Raw genomic sequence first — 20,982 nt, forward strand, 5'->3', positions numbered from 1 at the left:
CAACATTTCTCTTCTGCCTGCACCATTATGCTATAAAGCCCCACCCCAAACCCTCCTCCATGTCATCAAGTTGGCTATATCCAAAAATACCAGTAAAATATGTAAGAAAACATCCATTGTCCAATTAACCATTGCCTGGGCCCAAACTTTGCACACACCCATGTATACTCATTCACCACTTAGCCACTCACCCAGTGGCAGCTGGTGATTTTTAATTGGAGGGTTGTAAACATCTCCCACAAATGTGCCAGAGCAACGGGGTGTAGAGAGGGAGCCTGAACCAACCAAATGGGTATCGAGGGAGGATGGGCGGGCCGGGGCACGGTTTCCTAGAGACACTTTTTTCAATAATGGGTCAAAATGATGCATTAAACAATACACTTTCTTTGAGAAACTCAGTAGAAAGCCAGACAGTTTGAAATTGGTTTTTGTAGGGTAACTCCAATTCTAAAATTCAACATATGCAATTCACCAACATTGGAAGGAGCATTTCCCAACACATTTTCATGATGCGTTTTTTCCACAGTAGATGCCATTATAAACACATGTTCATGCTGGCTGTGCCCATACATGGGGATACTCATGCTAGGTCTTGTGTATAAGGAATGTGACCTAGCAGTTCGGGCTGGACTACACCTTTGGGGTGGAACCAACCCTGATTTGCATATTGTCTATACTCTTTCTGTAATGGCTTGGCAGGGGAAGAACGATGGTCTGGAGGGTTGCCTGGAGTAATTGCAAGAGGTTTAAGATCAATTATAAACCTTCCAGCCATCACCTGTTTGTTTTTGCTTTGTCACCCCGAGAGCTACGGGTATGGTCAGACATGGGTCCTGTGACTGCTGGGCATGGAGACCCAAGCTACTCCTCACTGTTGACGCCCAATGAGGCTAAGTCATCTCTGGGGCTGCTTGGGGTCTCATGTAGAAGGGATATGACCTAGTAGATCAGACTGGACTACCTCTTTGGGGGGTGGGACCAAGCCTTATTTGCATATTATCTTTCCTTTTTCTGTAATGGTTTGGCAGGCGAAGAACGTTGGTCTGGAGGGTTGCCCAGAGCAATTTCCAGAGGTTTAAGATTAATTATAAACCATCCAGCCATCATTTCTTTGTTTTTGCTCTGGCCACACATGCCCATGATGGCTGCATCAATATATGCAAATATAAGATCATACCCATGTTTGCTTTGCACACAATGGGCTTCAATACACGGAAGGCGGTGATCCAGGGTGCTATTAGCACCCTGGACCATGCCGGTAAATTACCTGCACCGCCTTGGCGGAAAGGGGATTTACCGCCCCATTCCAAGGTTGGTGGGGCGGTAAATCCCCCTTCCGCCATTGCCCTTCCCCATTCCCATTTCTGCCCCATAGGGCTCTATGGGAATGGGGAAGGCGCTAATTACGGCACCGCAATTTTGCGGTGCCGTAATTAGCTCCGAGGTCCCTTAGCGGGTTGGTTTTTAACGCCTGCAAAAAGCAGGCGTTAAAGCACCAACCCGCTAAGGGACCTCGTAGTAAGGCGGTAATGGTTAACGGTCACCGTTACCATTAACGGTGGCCGTTAACCATTACCGCCTTCCGTGTAATGAGGCCCAATGTCAGTAATAATACTATAAGAAAACATGCTTAGCCTGGCTCTGCCGATACATGGCAACATCTTCTGTTGGCTTTACCATTCAAAATGTCATGCCACAATAAGAAACGTGTCCAAACTGGTTGCACCAAAATGCCAATTTAACCATGCAATAAAAATTATCATGCATGCTTTATCATAGATGGGCAGTAAAAAATGGCACGTCACAATAGGAAATGGCTAGAATGGCTGCACCAAAATGTCAGTCTAGCCGTATCATAACACTTATCATGCTTGCTTTATCATAGATGCCAGTAAACAATGTCATGCCACAGTTAGAAATGGCTAGATTGAATGAACAAAACTAGCAGTTTAGCCACATAAAAATACATAACATGCTTGCTTTAACATGATGGATGACCATAAAGTGCACCCCTACCTCTCCGTCCCTCACCCCCTACCAAAAGCAGCTCCTTAGAGGCTAGCCCAGCACAAACACACATGCACACTCATTTACACAATATTCCTATGCCCATTTATCCACACATTCACTCGCTCATTCACACATGCACCCAGCCACATATGCATAATGCACTGACACATTCATACTCACATTTTTTTTATATAACACACCGTTGCATGCACCCACACATGCATAAAAATATACATCATAAATATGCAACACCCTTGCACCCACACACTCACACTTGCAAAAATACACATAATGTTGTTTTCCAAATGTGTCATCCCTGAGGAAGTTCTCTGCAGGAAGTAGGCCTCCGGCTACTGCACTCCAACCTCCACCAAGCTGTCAGGAACCAGGAAGCAGAGATAGCTTCCTGGTTCCTATCATGCACAATGGAGCTGGAGTGCCTTCATACCACGCCACAATTTCTTTCTGAAGTCTGAGTGCATGCCCTCCGACTTCAGAAATAAATTATTGCTTTCTGAAGCTTGACTGTGCCATCCTCTGGCAGGGGTACCCGTAGCTTGGAGGCTGCGGGGACCCCCGCTACACCAGTGGTATGGGGCACTTGTCATTCCCTTTAGCAATGTCACATCTAAAAAGTTGCCAAAGAAGGTCACCTGTAGCCCTGCCTGTCAGACAGAGGCCTGTGAATTTGAAATTGGTGCTGTGCTAGGACAGCTGAACACTGATGGGGTATAGCAACCTTGTGCATACCTGGGAAGGTGCTTGACCAAGTGAGAACACAACTGGGCCACAATCGAAAAAGAGGCATTTGCTGTGGTTTGGGCAGTACATGTGTTGAAACCCTCCATATTTGGTCTCACTTCATTGGCACAACAGACCTTGTAGGTGGCTTATGGCCATGCAGGGAGAGAATCCTGAGTTATTTTGTTGGGCCATATCTCTACAAGGATTCAACATGTGCATCCAATGCACTGCATTGCCTGGGTCACTGCACTGCACTGAAGATGGCCCCAGTAGGTATTTTCCCCAGGAGGATGAGCCAGGCCCATAGAAGGGTGAGTCTCAACCTTTTTGGCTGTGGGGCTTGAGAAAAATTGCCACCTGGTAAGGGTGTAAAAGTCAGCCCTAGCTTATAAAAGGATGAGGGTATATCTATCTCAAAGAGAGTGGTCTGCTAACCAGGTCCCCCTTTCATCAAACTGTGACAAATTGGATTTTACCCAGCAAAATGTACAAGGGTGATTAGAGGCTAAAATGCCCCATCATCCCTCACACTGCTACAAACCAAGAGTCAACACAGTCATAAAAGTCAAACAGGCGCAGATAGAGATGTACCTCCTTCACCTTTTGTGGTAACGTGGGCCGAGGGACCCCAAGAGCAAAGCATAACAGTCCAAAATAAAGGGAATGTCCAATCAAGTTTTGATAAAAATAGATATACTTTGATAAAATACACCATCTTCAAGATAACTACATAGAAAAATACTTCACAAAACCCACTGCTGAAGAAAGAACAGATTATAAGGAAAAATAGCACAATGCAGCACTCTGAATCATGAGTCAGGGGTGTAAGGCAAGTAAAAAACACAATGTCCCTTAATAAAAAAGAATAAATTTCTTTGATGCAAAAAAAGAAATGAGTGACCTAACTAGTCTGTAGGGCCCAGAGCTGGACAAAGGGGGAAAGGAATAGCCAATAGTACCTTTTGCAGCTCTTGGGGGTTCAACAGGGTCAAACCTGACTTCGAGCAGTGATGCAAGCCGATCAAGATCAGTTTGGGTACGTTGGATTGTGGGTCCCCAAGCAACAAACAGGTGTTGAGCAGGTTCAAATCCGGTAGCTCTGCACAGTTTGAATGCAGTGTTCGGTGTAGCAGGTCAGGGTGCAAACCAGGATCTGTTCAAAGTAGAGACAGGTTAAGTCAGATTGTAATCACTGGTAACAATCGACGAGTGATACTACAGCGATTCAAGTCGACGGATGGCAATGATTTTAATCAGTGATCCTATTGCTTCAGTGTGCGCTTAGGCGAATCAGCACTTCAAAGGTGAGTAATGTCAAGTCATGATGCAGCCCCTGGTTGGAGTCAGCAAGTGACTCTCCAGTGGTTTGAATCAGGTCCCGGAGATGAGTGGTTGATTCAGGCCTAGAAGGTAATGAGCTTAGCAAGGGCACGATTCGGTGTCAAACTGGTTTCAGATGCAGGCATTGCAGTTTGAATGGTCAGTAGCATGCCAAAGGCAGCAACGTTGGGATCCCTCTGGTTCAATGAGCAGCAAATGTAGTTTGACAACAGTTCAGCCAGTTTGGTGCAGCAGAACAGGGAGCTTTAGCTGATCTGGCCAGATCCTGTGAGGTCCACTTCAGAGGCTCTAGAACAGGATGTGTTCTTTCAGATTCTGGTCTCCCAGCCTTGGAAGAGTCTGGTGCAGAATGGCAGGTCCTGGTACACAGCAAGAGCCACCCCCAATGTCCCCTGGAATTGGGTAGAGGCAGCACTTACATCTGCCTTGCTTGGACTGCTCCTTCTTCAGCTGAGGTGTTGAGGGCTTTGGAAAGTACAACTCTCCAAAAAGAGATCCAGTGACTCCTTCTCAGGTGTTGTTCCAGAGTGAAACAAAGAAGAGGTCCAATCCCTGTTCTTGAAAGAAGTGGACGTTTCCCTTCGGGCATCACACCCATCTTCTTTGCTCTAGAGGAAGTGGAGGGGACTGGAAGGAGAGTGAGATGTAAGAGAGAAACAAAATGGACTCTCCCTCCTAACTACTCTGACCCCATCCCTACCCTTCTCACAAAGATCAAAGGCCTTTATGAATGCAGCACACCCTGGTGTGAGATTACTCCGTTTCAGTGGGTGTGCTCCTTTGATGCCTGGTCCCAGGGCAACCACTTGGTCGGCGGCTGTCTCTGGTGGAGGGCGCTATCTTACCTAACAAATAGATCAAAGAAGAGACATGGCCATTCAGGTTCGTGTCTTATTATTTGACAGGCTCAGCCCGTCTGGCCAGAATGCACATCTCCTTCCACAGCTGAGCTGACTCACAGGAGCTGATACATTTGTGATATCAAATTGAAAGTGACTGCAATAATCATACATAGTGCCATGCACCATGCCTTAACTCATGCATATCTTTATTATTAAAGTTTACCCTGCCACCATCCTGGGCTATTTATGATCATTATAGTGTTGGTATAGGGGTGCATACCTTAAATGCAGCCCCTGTGCTGCACAGACTTGGGCGACACTGCAGCCGTCAAATAGGCAACTCTGATATCTGACCCTACCCCGTGCCACTGGTAGAGCAGGCAGTGTGAATTAGGATACTGGTGCAGCAAGACCCAGATGCACACTATGCTTTTGTTATGAGGTTCATTAGAAGAAAATCTGATCAGCAGATTTCCAATTCACAGATGGAATTACCTGGATCATTTTGTTAATTTAAAGAAAATCAAAAAAGCCAGGTTTTCTTCACCCTTGCCAAATGGCAATCCGTCAGACAAACTCAATGCCAAAAAGATAGTGTACACCTGTGCCCTGCTGCAGCAGTATCCTGATGTTCAGTGCCTGGTCTCCAGTGGCACGAATCAGGTTTGGAGGTCGGAGGTGCCCTCTTGACAGTTGGGCTGATAGCAAAGTCACTTCATCGGAGAAGCTGAATTTAAAATCTGCACATGTTACATCACTACCTAAATTTGATTAACTACCAGACTTGTGGCAGTTTACTCTTTAAACATGAGCCATTCCTGAGTGTGGGTTATTTAGGCTGATATTTCATAAAATTATTAAAGCCACATCTGATCTGTATCATACATACGTCAACCCTGTAATCCCAGGCCAGCCATGGACAGGCTGTGTGTATTCTCCCTAAAATGGCAGTCTCTGCTGCACCCAGCAGGACCATAGTCAGTGGGCACTGCTTCTTTTTTTATACTATGTGAGGTCAGGTAAACCTTCTCTCCAGAAAGACAGCCCCATAGAAGGAGTTGTCCTGGGACACATGAATCGAAGGGGACACCCGAAACAAAAGGACTAGCTTCACACCAGGGTGTCGTATACCAAACGGCCTTTGATGCTAAGGGTCGAGAAATGGGGGCATGGTTTGTGTAGTCCTATGAAGCTCTGAACAGTTGGGGAAGGAATGCATCATATTATTTCTCTCTGCACAACTTCTTTCCTGTCCACTACACTTCCTTTAGAATAAAGCCCTTTAGGTAAAATGCAAACGTGCAAAGACCACTTCTTGCAAGGCATGGCTGGTCCCCCATTAAAGCAAGTTTGCTTTCATCCAATAAAGTGGGGCCTTTTGCTTATAAAAGAGGGAGTCTCCCACTCTTTCTTTGATTCACTTTTGGACCATCCAGAATATAAGACATTATTAATTTGGACCTCTTTTGGAGAGTTGGTTGATCTTTCCAAAGCCCTCAGCTATTGAGGTGAAGCCGTTTTCCAAGGCACAGGCAAGCTCTGCTCCCTCCCACTCCCAGGGCACATTAAGGGTGACTCTTGGTGTGGACCACGACCTGCCATTCTGCCTGTGAACCTCCCAGGCTGGGAGAGCAGAACTTGAAAGGACTCCTCCGTCCTAGTCCCTGCAATGGGTCTCACGGCAGCCTGAGGGTCGGAACAGCACAGATCCCTGTTTTCACTGCATCCAACCAATCGACCCGCATTTGCTCATGTTCACTACATTAGAACCAGAAAGACACGCTGGTGCTGCCTTTGGTAGTCACTTGATCTTTGAACCATCATGCTTGCATCATCAAACTTGCTCAACGCTGCATTGCCTTAGCAGAGCTCCATCACCTGTCGGTCTCGAGCACCAGTGCCCCGTGCAGATGACTTCGGGCTGCCAAATGAAATCAAGCATACAACCACCAGATTTCACAACACAGCTCGACTGGACTGGTGGACCCTTGCACCCCTCAATAACTGGAACCAGTGTTACTCATCGTATCAAGCCACGTTCGCTGGTTGAAACGCTCCTTGTGACCCATTTGATCTGCACTGCTCGATACCACCTTGAACCACACAGAGCACTGGCTCGATTCCGACCTGGCTCCCTCTCGCCACCAATGATCCACACGACTCACTGCCTCCGAATCCAGTTCGACCTGTAGGCACAACAGCTCGAAGCCTGGCTTGACACTGTCAAACATCCAGAACTGGAAATAAGGTACTTTGAACTGGCTATGTCTTTCAGGTCTACCTTTTAGGGCCCTAGAGAATGGTGAAGTCCCTTTTGCACCTTTCTGCCACAAGAACAAAATCCTTTGTGAATTCCTTGGCTCATTTCTCGCCAGTTTCTCTCCCTGCTAAATACTCAGAGTACTGTATCATTTCTTTCTGCATTTCCATGTCTTCCTTTACAGGGGTGAGTTTGTGATGGAGTTTTTGAAAGTTATGTGTACAGTTGATTCATGTTATAAAAGTTTGTCTTTTTATAGAACCTTGATTGGATATTCTTTTTTGGGTGTGAACAGTTGTAAATTGCTATTTGGGTGGTCAATGGCTCAATTTCCCACCCCTTGTGAGAGTATAGCCTTCCCTCAACTGATGTTAACACATAAGGCGAGGTATATCGCTTAGCTGTACCCGTTTTACACTTATGATTTGAAATCACTTTTGGTTTGTATAAGTGTGAGGCTGGGTTGGCAGTTTAGCCTCTAAACCTTGTACTCCTGCAGAACGGAAGTCATTTCGTCAAAGTAAGCATCAAAAATGTCTAAATAGTTATGAGTGTGCCACCTGGATTCACATGCACGTTCTTCTCTAACACCAGGCAAACCTTAACAGCATATTGGGCCTTATTACACGGTAATGGAATACCGGTAACGTTAAATCCCCATGCAAATTACGACCCGGCTCACCGCTATTAGCGGCACCGCTAAGTACGGTGCCACTAATAGCAGACAGTCTGTGTGCACGCGACCCTCCATCCCGTAAATAACGCCATGCCGCTAATAGCACAGCATCACAAGGCAAGCGGACATGCCAATAGCCCCCAAAACCCCTTACCGCCATGGCACTAATACCGGCATCGCGAACCACCCGTTAAGAGAACTGAGCAGTGTCCCCACCTGCCACCGGTGGACACAATCGGGCACAGGTGGAGGCAATGGAGACTGTGACAGCACAAAAGGAGCACACCACACCGCTTCACACACCAAGATGGTCCCAATACTAGCAGCATTACATGGGCTGGAGGAAATGATTGCATTGCAGCAGCAACAACAACAGGCAGCACAGAGGAGACGCAGGAGGAGGAGGAGGAGGAGGAGGAGGGCAAGACAGGCACAGCAAGCACTGCCACGGCACCTAATCATACCACAGAGGCACCCACCAATCCCCAGGATCAGAGCCAGTCCATTTAACCTAACCCCTGAGCAGATACACACCCTGTACCGTCTGGACCGGGATACCATCACCAGCATCGTGGACATGATACACAACGACATTGTGAGCCTCATAGACATCCGAACTGCCATCCCCCATCTACTCAAGGTGGTGACTGTGCTCCACTTCCTGGCCACAGGTACCTACCAGCATACAGTGGGGCAGATGCATGGCATCTCACAACCAGTATTCTCACACACGCTGAACCAGGTACTCAATGCCCTCCTGAAGCATGCACCTGAACACATATCCATGCCACGGACTGCCCAGGAGATTGCAAACACCAAAGTTGGGTTCTATTCACTGGCAGGCATCCCAAGTTGCATCGGGTCCATCGACTGTACCCATGTGGAATTGGAGGTCCCACATCACAATGAAGTAGTCTACCGAAACAGGAAGCAATTCCACTCCATCAATGTCCAAATGGTATGTGACGCCAACAAGATAATCACACATTGCTGTGCCCGATTTCCCGGATCAACCCATGATTCCATGGTCCTGTGGAACTCAACTATCCCATGCTACATGGAGCAAAAAGCCGGAGAACGTTTGTGGCTAATTGGTGAGTAGCAGGGCAAGCACATGGCAGTGTGGTTGGGGGGGAGATACATACTCCAACTGGGTGTGATTGGGGGGGAGAGATACTTACTCCAACTGGGTGTGATTGGGGGGGGATACTTACTCCAACTGGGTGTGATTGGGGGGGAGAGATACATACTCCAACTGGGTGTGATTGGGGGGGAGAGATACTTACTCCAACTGGGTGTGATTGCGGGGGGGGGAGAGATACATACTCCGGCTGGGTGTGATTGGGGGGAGAGATACTTACTCCTACTGGGTGTGATTGGGGGGGAGATACGTACTCCAACTTGGTGTGATTGGGGGGAAAAATACATACTCCAACTGGGCGTGATTGGGGGGGGAGAGATACTTACTCCAACTGGGTGTGATTGGGGGGGAGAGATACATACTCCAACTGGGTGCGATTGGGGGGGGGAGAGATACATACTCCAACTGGGTGTGATTGGGGGGGAGAGATACTTACTCCAACTGGGTGTGATTGGGGGAGGAGAGATACATACTCCAACTGAGTGTGATTGGGGGGAGAGATACTTACTCCAACTGGGTGTGATTGGGGGGGAGAGATACATACTCCAACTGGGTGTGATTGGGGGGGAGAGATACATACTCCAACTGGGTGTGATTGAGGGGGGAGAGATACTTACTCCAACTGGGTGTGATTGGGGGGAAGAGATACATACTCCAACTGGGTGTGATTGGGGGGGGAGAGATACATACTCCAACTGGGTATGATTGGGGGGGGAATACATACTCCAACTGGGTGTGATTGGGCGGGGGAGAGATACTTACTTCAACTGGGTGTGATTGGGGGAGGAGAGATAAATACTCCAACTCAGTGTGGTTGGGGGGAAGAGATACTTATTCCAACTGGGTGTGATTGGGGGGGGAGAGATACATACTCCAACTGGGTGTGATTGGGGGGGGAGAGATACATACTCCAAGTGGGCGTGATTGGGGGGGAGATACTTACTCCAACTGGGTGTGATTGGGGGGGAGAGATACATACTCCAACTGGGTGTGATTGGGGGGGGGAGATACATACTCCAACTGGGTGTGATTGGGGGGTGGATATACATACTCGAAATGGGTGTAGCTTGTCGTCCGTCTGACAAATGCACATACAGATGTACGCCAATGTCCATCTGGGAAGGCAGCAACGTACTGAACGGACATGCAAGTATAAGCTACACAACATAGATGACAATCCAGGTCTAGAAACATTAAACATCCATCCACATCCACATTGCACAACATTCCACGCCACAAAATACACAAATGTCATACATGCCGTCAAGATAGTCATACAGAATTAGCCCAGCACAACATCAATAATGCAATGTGCCCTTGAATGCATGCAAAGGGATCACCCCTAGCCATAGCATTGCACCATGCACCTATAGCACCACTGAAGTGATGCCTCTCAGCATGGCAACATCAATGTTGGAATGGCAGTACACCAGCAGTGTGGTACCAAATCTGCCTGGGCCCAGGGACACCTAAGACCTGGCCTCACCCAGGACTTGTCAATTACTGTTGGAGGCATTAATGGGGCATGTCTACTTGCAGGGTCAAGCTCACCTTTGCACATTGCAGTCACACAGACCATCTGCATGTATGCTGTTAATTGTGTACTTCAATCACAATGCAAAGTCAATTTGTGTGATATGAACAGGCCACTCTTGAGGTGAACAGTAACAGGACCCCATTCATCCCCCCATACAGGTGATGCCGGCTATCCCCTGAAGAGGTGGCTCCTCACCCCTGTACGGAACCCACAGAACAGGCACGAAGAGGAATACAATTGTGCACATACCCGTACCCGCATCGTGATCGAGCAGACTTTTGGCCTTTTGAAGACACGGTTTAGGTGCATTAGCAGGTCTGGTGGCGCTCTCCAGTATGGCCATGAGAAGGTGGCCAAGATCACCATGGCATGTGTCATGCTGCACAATATGTGTATCAGACGGAATGTGCCACTGCCCCCTGACGTTGAAATAGAAGCACCTGATGAGGATGATGATGGTGATGAGGACAGAGGTGAAGGGGATGCAGGTCATGCAAGAGGGGATGGCCAGGAGGAACATGCTGTGAGACAGCATCTGATCAACCAAATATTCTGAGTAAAATGGTTTCGTACTGTCACATGGATATGGGTAGTAATGCACTGGTGTCTGTTTGGAAGTGCACAATGGACCCTGTTGTCAATAAAGTACACATACACAATGAAGAAGTCCAAGCATGTGTTTTGATCAAACACCAGTGTATTAAGGAACGTAAAGAAGAAAATGTGCATGTCCCCAAACATCCCACCACCCTTCCCCGCACCCCCCACAACAGTCCCATAACACCCTTCCACCCACCCCCACAACAGTTCCTCATGTGTCTGCCACAATGTTTCCGTCCAGCCATGCACGCGGAAGCTTGACCATGCACTCCCTATTGGCCATTGCCAACACCATCATTGGGAGGCTGCCTAGACGTGCCCCTGGTGGTGCGTGAGGAGTGGCGGAGGGGGCTTGTCTGCCTCGAACTGGCGGATGAGGAAGTGGCTGACTGTCCTGGTGGTGGTGGTGGGAAGTGGCGGTCCATTGCGTCTGCTATCCGTGTGAGGACCTCCCTAAATCGGACAATCTCCCCACACAGCCTGTCTGTACAGGCCTCCATACCCTCCCTTGAGTGCCTTGCTGTCTCCATAATCTCCGCCCTGAGACGGGCAGCCTCCTCCACATGCTGCCCAACCAGCACAGTTATTTCCTGTTGCCGCTGGCTGATGCTGGCCAGGTCGAGGGCAGTGTTGGGTTCTTGTGGTGTGGCTGCTGTGCCCTCTGATGCAACCAGGTCAACAGATGAAGCCACCGGGGGGCTACTAAAAGCTCCCATGTTGTCCTCACCAGTGACATTAGACCCAGGTGTCTGCTGTGGTGATGGCTCGGGGATTCCAGGGGGGGGTTGGGGTGTGCATCTCCATGTGGAAATCGGTTGTATCCTCCACATCTGATAGTGGTGCAGTGGCTGCCGCCTCTCCTGCAGAACTAGCTGCAGCTGAAGGTGGGCCCTCCGTGGCTGGGATCGGTGGTGGTGGGTTAACCTCCATAGGTGGGGCAGTTGTTGGTGGTGTGGCAACTTGTGTCTTGGCAGTGGCGCTCCACCGATGTTTGACACTCTGCATCTGGACCCTTCTACCTTTGCCCCTTGATGTTGTGGGGGTGTCCTCTGTGTCCTGTGCCCTTGTTTTCTTACTCGCAGGGGGTGCCTGAGATGCATTGCCAGCATCCTCACTATCTGTATGTGAGCCTGTCGGGGACAAGAAGGGGGATGGCATTGGTTACGGTTCTATGTACTTAATGCAGTATACATCACTAATGCAGTTGTGGGCATTTGGACTTCATTGTTAAGGATGCAGGTGATGTGTCAGTTCAGTGGCTCATCCATGCATGGTTGTGTGTGGCACTTGTCTCTGGTGATGTGTGCATGTGTGTGTGTTTGGGTCTGACACTGACATTGCCAGGGTTGGATGCATGTGTGGATGTGTGGCCATCCATTAGGTGATTCTGGGCTCACATTTGGGGGGACCAGTAGATTCACATTGCATGCTTTCATGTGTACACTCACCGCCATCTGAAGTGGTTGCCACACCATGCTCCATTGTCCCGACTCCCTCTATTGATTCCACTCCAATCAGGTTGGCGCAGGTCTCTTCCCACTCCTTTAATTTAATCGGCGAATCAGATCCACCTGCTGTGGCTATGTTGCAGTTCACAGACAGGATGCTTCTAACCCGGAGGCGGAGATCATCCCACCTCTTTCTGCACTCACGCACATTGCGGGTGGTGGTGCCCACAGCACTGACTTTCAAGGTGACCTCAGCCCAGATGGCTTTCTTTTTGATGAGTGTCTCCCGCCGCATGTCGCTGGCAAAGACCTAGGCGGCATTGTCAGCTAGGGTCTGGGTGAGCATTAATAGCTCCTCTGTGGTAAATTTTTCCTTCCGCTGCCAGTCGGTGTTTTTTTTTACAGCCTTGGGCATGTCGAGGGTGCCCCTGTGGATTTCCTACTGAAAACTACTCAGAACAGGTCCAGGGGGCAGAGGATGGCAATGGATTGTGTTTTTAAAGATGGCCGCCGTGCTCTTTCCTGTTCCTGTGTGATGACGCTGTTTCCGGTTCTGCAATTTAACGGTCACCGCTAATAGCGGTGACCGCTATTTGCATGCAGCGTGAGGGCGGAGGTGCTATCTGCACTTTCGTCGAAGCCGGTAAGAAACTTTTTGGGGACTTTAGCGGCATGGCGGTAGGGTCATTACCGGCATGGCGCTATGCTCATGTCCGCGTACTCGTAATGGTACGCTATTAGCGCCCTCTTGCGAGTGCGGACACGTTAAGAGCGCCATGCCGGAAATTTGAGATTTTTAGCGCACAACGTGTAATGAGGCCCATTGCCTTTTCTTACATCTATCAGCTGTTAACATTTGGGTAGACATGTAGCCTTTTATATTTTGATGTGTTTCTTTTCTTCTGAAATGTATCGATTAAAACGTGAGGATAAAAGTAGATAAAGATTAGGGTGACCAGACATCTCGGTTTTTCCAGGACTGTCCCGGTATTTGGTGCTCTGCCCCCCTTCTCAAGATTCTGTTCCCATTGGAAACTGCAGTGGTCCCTGTTTTTGTAGTAGGCCTTTATAGCTGGCAGGCAGGAATGCACAATCTCGCACAGAAAAAATGCTGCATTTTACAACTTGAGATCAGCGCTGGTCATTGGGCCTGCTCTCGCCGGATCTGAGATCCGGCACCAGATATGGAGCCCGGATCTCGGGATCCGGCCAGTCAGCCCCCAAAACCATGCTCTGCGCTGGGTTACTTGAAGAAAAAAAAGAGAGTGCCTGCGACGGCGGAGCAGCTCCTTGCAGAGCCTGCGATCTAATCTTCCATGTACTCTTTGTGCACAGTGCTCTGCTCGCACAGGGTAGATTAGATCTCTGAGCCCCCACCTTGGTAGGCTCAGAGTCTAATCTGCCCCACGGTCCAAGCGGACCGTGCACACTGCACAGAGCATTTTTATTATTTGATACTCTCCTCTCGGGTGCTTTAATTTTCATTCTGCACCCGTTTCCTTTGTCTCTCTGGTGTTTATTCTTAATAACCCACTAAGAACAAACACCCGAGAGACACACGGAGCCAGCACACATTCAAATCTGAGCTCTATAAAATGCAGCACAGCAGATACGCCATGACGGGCTGCGTTTTTTAGAGGCCAGATTTTAATGTGTGCTGATTCTGGTGACCCTGTGTAATTTGTCTTGTTTAGGTTCCTGCACGGAGTATAAGTGTGGTTTATGAGTGATGATGTGGGCAAATGTTATGCGTCTGCATACTGACTGCCAGGGTGACTTGGACACTGGCTGCCAGGGTGATTTGGTCTGGGTCATAAAATTGTCTTGGCTCCAATGCAAAAGTGGCCCACAGTTGCACATGGCCATTCATTCCTTTTGTGCCAGAATGTTTGGTATCACAGTTTTAAACTATTATTTTGGACATTTCCTTTGATCAGAGGTGAACTGCCACCTCCGCCCCCTCCAAGCCCCGCCTCCACGGACAAGGAACCCCCACCCCCCACATCTCCACCCCATCCCGGCTCTTGTGGGATCCCCCACCAACTTTTTTCCATTTCACCAACTGCCTAAAATAGTGCTAGTTTGCGATGAATTAATTTTAATGTGTTTCTTTGAATAGTAACACTTAAACCCCCTTCTCCTCCAAATGATACTGAAGTGTAGTGCCTTGACAGCCACTTCCCAGAGTTAGTCCTACTTTTATGTTAGTTGCCGTGTCCCGGTTTTTTACTTTTTAAATCTGCTCACCCTAATAAAGAAGAACACACCGGGTCTAATGGGTCTTGATTGGCTACTGCGGGCCACGCTTCTACCTCAGGAAGGTTGAGGTGTGAGCGTGGGCGGAGCTTGCGCGGTCTTACGAGGACGTCAATCGACTGGAAGCGCTCCGCGCTTTAACACGTGGTCCCGCTCCTTCCCAGCCGCACGGTACTTACGCTGATTGTAAGTGGCCGGACGTGGGGTTCCACTTAAGGCAATTTCCCTCACAATTATAGCGTTTTGTTCATAACCATCACAAATGCCTAGCTCTGTGTGTGTGAATATGTCTCCCCGAAATATTATACTGTCATTCGTTTGTGCTTGTGGTACGCCAAGCGATGCGCTGCACGGCAGCTGCAAACTCCAACAATGAAAGCGTGAAGCGTTTTGCGTGCCTGGTTTATCTGTCTTTTCAAATCATTGTTTGTCCCTTTCAGCATTGTGCGTTTTCTTTTTAGCTATACATTGAACGTGTCCAGCAACATGTTGCTTTCCCTCGGCCACTCCTCCCCCCTGGGCGCCCGATATAAGGGGGCCGCCTTGTTTTGTCCCCTCGCAGTGCCGCAGTCGTGCATGTGACCCGGGAGCGCGGAGCCCGCTGACAATACGCGGATTGTGAATGACGGGGAGGGCTGAGTCACTGGCAGCCTGTCACAGCTCTCCCGCTGTTCGCCATAGAGAGGGCAGGGTGGTGTCTCCTGGCACTGGGGCCGGACCCTCAAGGACGGGCACACGCTTGGACATTTCATCTGACAGCTCGAGCAAAGTGCACGACGAGGAGCCGTTCCGTGGTGAGTGGCTATCTAGTTTAATGCTGTACATATGCGACGAGTTACGCACAACGGGCAGGGTTTTAAAGCTTTGGTTTCAACTTATACTTTTGTTTTGCTGCATTAAGTTGTGGGCTTTTTTGAGGAGGTGGAAGGGGGGGAAAGCAATTGCCTTGTGGTTGGATAACTGGTAGGGTAATAACCGTGACAACGATTATTACAGCGCTTGGAAGCTGGAGAAATCTGGCATGACGCGCTCTATAAACGACCACATTGTCATAGAAATGATAAGCAGTCTATGCCGCCTTCCTCAAAAAATCGTTACTTTCCCAGTGATGCACAGGGAGGACACCCAGACCACTGCACCCCTCATCACTCTGGCAAGCTGGGAGAACAAACATATTCAAGGGAGTCAAAAAAATAGTGTTCCTTCTTGTCTGAAGTGTTTTTTAAGGCAAGAACAAATATATATGAATGTTAATCCGTGGCGATGCTATCATCCACACCCTCTCAGGGCCTATTCATTACCAACACAATTGGAACAACGCCATAGTAGAACTGTGCTTTGTTACCTGGAGGCAGACAGAGCACACCGGGCGGCCTACTCGGGGAGTCACCGGCTATCTATTCCCCTCTTGCTTTTCTTGGGAGTGTGCATATGACTGCACTGCACACTCCCGACAGAAATCTTTTTCTCAAGTCAATCGCAAGCAAGACATGACTAAATGTTGCTGTCACAGATACCACAGAGGCATTATGTGGCACCAAAAGAATCGCCTTGCAAGCCTGCTTCTGTCACCTCGACAGAGCAGCCAGTACACGTTTAGCATTATTACGTTTATAAATGTAAAAGCATACATGTGACTTATCGGGCGTCCCCAACACACAAAGTGGTCGAAGTTTTACTGTTCCTGTATATTTACTTGAAAAAGGAAACCGTTCCGGAATGGTTTACTTTGAAAATAAAAGTGTAGGAAGAAGCTTAAAATTGCACTTCAGTGCAGTGCCCTGAACATTCCCTTGAAAAGCAGGCGCGTTTGTTTGGGGGGTTGGATTGCGCCAGCAGGGATGGTAGCTCCTTTCGTACACTTCGACCACTGAGTCAGGCATGATAATCACAAGTGTTCATTTACATCCAGACCCGCCCGCCCCAATCCTTTTGCCTTAGAGCGCCTGGAGACCATGAAAGTGACAGCGGTGCACAGTATACATCACGGGCAAGAAGCCTAAGCGTCTCTGAACATTAAAGGCACACATGCAATGGCAATTTGTTCTTCAATTTCAATTTACTGTCAGCAAAACAATGCCATTACTATACAGAAGCTGAAATACAAAGCATTACATTAGGTACAAGAAAAGCTAATAGCAGTTTGGGGTAAACAAATAGCACAATTGCAATATAGACAGAAACTAAAAACATTATTATTTTAGATAAAATGTCTACTTCTGATGAGCCCGGTAGTAGATAAATTGAGCCAAAGCGACCAAAGCGAAGTTGTCCCATCTTACATCAGTGGCCTGGCACATAAGAATTGCATCCCTGCAGTCCCTTATCTTCAGAACACATGTTTAGTTTTGGCAAGGCGCTACTTACGGAGTAGAGCTAGGAGGGAGCTGGGATGCGTTGAGGGACACAAAGTTTGTTTGCATTGTTTGGTTATTTACCCTATCATTGACTGCCCATGGCTATGCTAACCCTGGTGGCCATTCCCAGCCGCTACTGGCCCCTTCGCGCCCTAAGCACATCCTCATGGGATCTCTTTGAGCTAGCTCTATCAAGCAGTAACACCAAGTGTTATACTGTACAAGGCCTGCTGATAGTTAATGGGATAAGTGCAGCTGTAAATGTGCTACTGGTGAAATAAAAATGTCTTCACCAAGTGTGCATTCAGCTGCTTGACCTATAAGCAGTATGTTTGCACTGGCATCTGTTCCTTGCACCGAAATCCTGTTAAAAACAAACACTGGAAATGCTCACAGTTTTGGCTAGTCTGTAGGTATTAGATAGGCATTTGCCATGTACTGCTACCAGATGCACAGGTACTCACACTACTTTCCAGATTTTGCCATCTCATAGCCATGAAGTACCATTATGTCAGTGCCTGGCGAGTACCTTCCGCATGCCTACACAAAGGCCAAAACTGTTGTCTTTGCAAGTGCTTGTTTGGGTAAAAGAAAAGCAAATGCATTACACTCTCTTTTGCGATGCAATCACAAAAACAAATCCCTTTAAGGTTAGTTAACACGTCATTTCCAAACAGACCACCACAAACATGGGCACTGGAGCACCCTAACCTACACTTCAACTATAACTTGTGTTATAAGCGTGGGGCATATCTTCCAAGGATTGTTGCTGTTTTAGAGCTGGGAATGTTGACTTGTAACTGTCTACCAATGAGCCTATCCTCACTAGTTCCAGGGCCTCCACCTGTCCTGGCTCTCCCACTACTTCCAGGGCCTCCACATGTCCTAGCTCTCCCACTAGTTCCAGGGCCTCCACATGTCCTAGCTCTCCCACTAGTTCCAGGGCCTCCACCTGTCCTAGCACTCCCACTAGTTCCAGGGCCTCCACCTGTCCTGGCTCTCCAACTAGTTCCAGGGCCTCCACCTGTCCTAGCTCTCCAACTAGTTCCAGGGCCTCCACCTGTCCTGGCTCTCCCACTAGTTCCAGGGCCTCCACATGTCCTAGCTTTCCCACTAGTTCCAGGGCCTGCACCTGTCCTAGCTCTCCCACTAGTTCCAGAGCCTGCACCTGTCCTAGCTCTCCCACTAGTTCCAGAGCCTGCACCTGTCCTAGCTCTCCCACTAGTTCCAGAGCCTCCACCTGTCCTAGCTCTCCAACTAGTTCCAGGGCCTCCCCCTGCCGTGGCTCTCCCACTAGTTCCAGGGCCTCCACCTGTTCTGGCTCTCCCACTAGTTCCAGGGCCTGCACCTGTCCTAGCTCTCCCACTAGTTCCAGGGCCTCCACCTGTCCTGGCTCTCCCACTAGTTCCAGGGCCTCCACCTGTCCTGGCTCTCCCACTAGTTCCAGGGCCTCCACCTGTCCTGGCTCTCCAACTAGTTCCAGGGCCTCCCCCTGTCGTGGCTCTCCCACTAGTTCCAGGGCCTCCACCTGTCCTGGCTCTCCCACTAGTTCCAGGGCCTGCACCTGTCCTAGCTCTCCCACTAGTTACAGAGTCTGCACCTGTCCTAGCTCTCCCACTAGTTCCAGGGCCCGCACCTATCCAAGCTCTGCCACTAGTTCCAGGGCCCCCACCTGTCCTAGCTCTCACCTGCCTTAGCTCCCAGCACACTTCCTGCAACATTGCAGCCTCACCTCTCTTTAAGTTTCTAGGATGTAGCCAAAAATCAGCCCTAATGGATGGCAATTGTCAAAGGAAAGGACATCTTGAAGGGCTTGCATAAAAGCATCTGTATTGGAATTGCCCCATAGGCTTAGCTAATACCCAAGTGGCGTAAGGGCAGCCTGATCTACGATGGTGGTACCACCAGCTCACACATCATAACAAAACAATGGGGCCCCTATTGGAAGACCAGTACGCTTCTGGCAAAACCCTTTAACAGGGAGCAAGGCATTTCATTTCCCACAGCACCCAACTTCGGCCCCTTACAGAGCTCAGCAAGCCTTTTTCTGGGAGCACGAATAATCACAGAGCCCCCAAAATTTCTTATTAAAAGTGCAGCAACCCGACTCAAGGTAGAGGCTGATTTATTTAACCGTGGGTCCCATGAACCATTCCATGACGACAGTAACCCCAGGTTATATCAAACGCGGGACTATTTCCACCGGCGTCCTTTTTGAGATCCCGGGGCAGCGCGGATGACGCCCTTTTACCGTCAGCAGCAACTTGATTTTGACGCTGTTTGTTATTAGACTTTTATTCTTGCAGTATAAAGTAAGTGCCAGCAGCAAAGACTGAAAGGCGTTCTCGCCATTGCCAATAGCCCTGCATCACCTGTACTTAACAATAAAGAGACATGAACTCCATTTAGCATCCGAGCATCCATTTTAAAGATTTAAGATATGAATCCAGTTAATTTGAAAACATATTAAAACGGAAGGTTTGTGTGACCGCAGCCTTGGTGTACTCTTGCCTGGGCTGTGAACCATGCAGTAGTGGTATCCAGTTATAATGTTGCTGTGAAAATGGCCGCAAGGTGGCGAAATTTCCTTAAAAATGCACCCTCCAGCCAAACACCTTTCCCAAATAGTCTGGGATTGGAGGCAGTTATATATAATCATTCCCTTTCCTAGAATATTCGGGTAAAGAATTTTAGGGGCCAGGGAAAAAAAGTCACCTATCTGGCGACTTTTTCGCAGCAACACTATCACATTGACCCGCTGTATTTTCCCCTCCGGGGCCCATAGTGTACCTGGGTTCAGGGTTGGGCTGGGGCATCAAATTGTCTCTGGCACCAATGAAAAAGAGGCCCACAGCTGCAAATGGCAATTCATTCCTTTTGTGACAGACTGTTTGAGTAGTACCCAAGGGGGAGGTGTTTGATAAAATATGATGCAATTTGTGCATTTTAAAAGAATATTCAGTAACACTGCTCAAAACTACTAGCCGCATGGTGAAGTAACATCGAACTGGCCCACATGAGCCAACAGTGGCTTACTTTGACGAAAATAAATTGGCCTCCACTAGCATTTGGTGTTTTTGGTTCATGCATTGCCCTATAGGCCAGTAGGAGCCTGCCTGGGGTGGATCATTGCCCTGTAAGTTCAAAACTACATCACCCACACAGTCTGGTTCTAAATCTAGCCATAAATGACTACGACCAACAGAGTCAAATGCTGTTTTAAAATCAACTAATACCATAAATACATTCACATTCCTGACTGTCGCGCACGTGGCTGTAATCAAAGAAAGACTAGCACCCTGCTCAGTAGTTCCAATACACTGCCTAAAGTTGGCTCGAGCCAGAGTTATAACCTCATGCGCCTTTTAGCATGCAAAAAATGTGCTTTCCCAAATCATTTTCTCACGGCATCCAAAAGGGAAATATTGCGATAATACCGTGGGTCCCCCTCTTGCCCTTGAAATGGCTGGGAACCACTGTGGTGAGTCTCCAGGACTGAGCAGCGACAGTTGTATGCAGTATAGCATTGAATACTCTAAGGATTGCGTCCCAGGACTCAATATTCTACTTGGACACATCCAGTGGTAGCCAGTGAGGACTGTGAGCACTGGTTCTCTTTTGTTCACTCCAGGCAATCATCACTGAACTCAAAGTAAACAGTAAGGACTCTATGGCCCTCCTAGCTGGCTTGCCTGGGCCAGATATGGGATAACCCAGGATCCTATTAGAATCAGGGTGGTTCATCGCCTGGGGAAGGTTTAGATATAATG

The 20,982-nt window shown here is 48.5% G+C and overlaps 1 protein-coding gene across 2 annotated transcripts in view; it reads left to right on the forward strand.

Moving 5' to 3' along the window:
- Positions 1-15,425: 15,425 nt before the first annotated feature.
- LOC138452408 (myelin-associated glycoprotein-like) overlaps positions 15,426-20,982 on the forward strand; it is a 655,309-nt gene continuing 649,752 nt past the window's right edge. For both annotated transcript variants that reach the window (XM_069604971.1, XM_069604972.1), the window contains exon 1: positions 15,426-15,649. The gene's annotated coding sequence lies outside the window, so the exon portion shown is untranslated. The remainder of the gene's footprint in view (positions 15,650-20,982) is intronic.

Source organism: Ambystoma mexicanum, chromosome 1p (assembly GCF_040938575.1).
Source record: "Ambystoma mexicanum isolate Mex_15411 chromosome 1p, UKY_AmexF1_1, whole genome shotgun sequence".
Lineage (NCBI taxonomy): Eukaryota > Metazoa > Chordata > Amphibia > Caudata > Ambystomatidae > Ambystoma > Ambystoma mexicanum.